The 709-nt window shown below is 50.9% G+C and overlaps 1 protein-coding gene across 1 annotated transcript in view; it reads right to left on the bottom strand.

Annotated features, from left to right (window-relative positions):
* The window catches only part of IGDCC3 (immunoglobulin superfamily DCC subclass member 3), a 217,985-nt gene that overhangs the window by 201,663 nt on the left and 15,613 nt on the right, over positions 1–709 (bottom strand). The gene's annotated exons all lie outside the window — the stretch shown is intronic.

The raw sequence follows: 709 nt of genomic DNA, 5'->3' as shown, positions 1-709 counted from the left end.
CCAGCTACAGGGGCAATTACTTGCCTTCTTTTCTTGCTGCTTTAATTGCAATTCTTTCTTGCCACCTTTCCATTTTTCTCCCGCCAGCTCCCACAACAGACCATCTGTCTTGTGTTGTTAGCTTTGCCCCCAAAGGCAACAATACGCTGCAGAGTAAATAAGACTCACGGCCTCCCCATTACCTGCCTTCAATAACCAAATGAAAGACAGAAACTGTGACCTTCACCAGGACTTTGCCGGGGGATGGGCAAGTGTCGCTGCCTGTGCAGTCTGAAGCAGGGTGGAGAGGCAGCGCAGCTTCAGACCACAGCACAGAGGGGCCGGGAATGATGGAATAGCCTCCGTGTGACTTAATGCAGTGGGCTTCTTTGGGACAGGGGATTTGCTACTGTGAGATCTCTGTATTTTTCTCCTCCCAAGAAAGGATTGATTAGCTTCCCTTTCATTTAAGCACCATTCTTCTGAATATTATATTGCTGCCTCTGCTCCACACTCCTCTCTCACTCCATCCTCCCTCCCCACCCAGCCAAGTGTCCACACAAGGGCAGCCACCTTGTGCGCAAGTCTGCAACTCTCTTCCTACCCCCACAAAGAAGAGCCATGAGATGAGTCTCCATCCTTAGATGTGGAATCTCCACCTTGGGGTGTTTAAGACCCAGATAAGACAAAACCTTGGCTGGGATGATCTAGCTGGGGCTGGGGCTGGGGC

The sequence above is a fragment of the Gavialis gangeticus genome, unplaced genomic scaffold (assembly GCF_001723915.1).
Source record: "Gavialis gangeticus isolate Ggan-Ray unplaced genomic scaffold, GavGan_comp1, whole genome shotgun sequence".
Classification (NCBI taxonomy): Eukaryota; Metazoa; Chordata; order Crocodylia; family Gavialidae; genus Gavialis; species Gavialis gangeticus.
The sequence above is the reverse complement of the archived record's forward strand: the minus strand, read 5'-3'. Positions and strand labels throughout refer to the sequence as shown.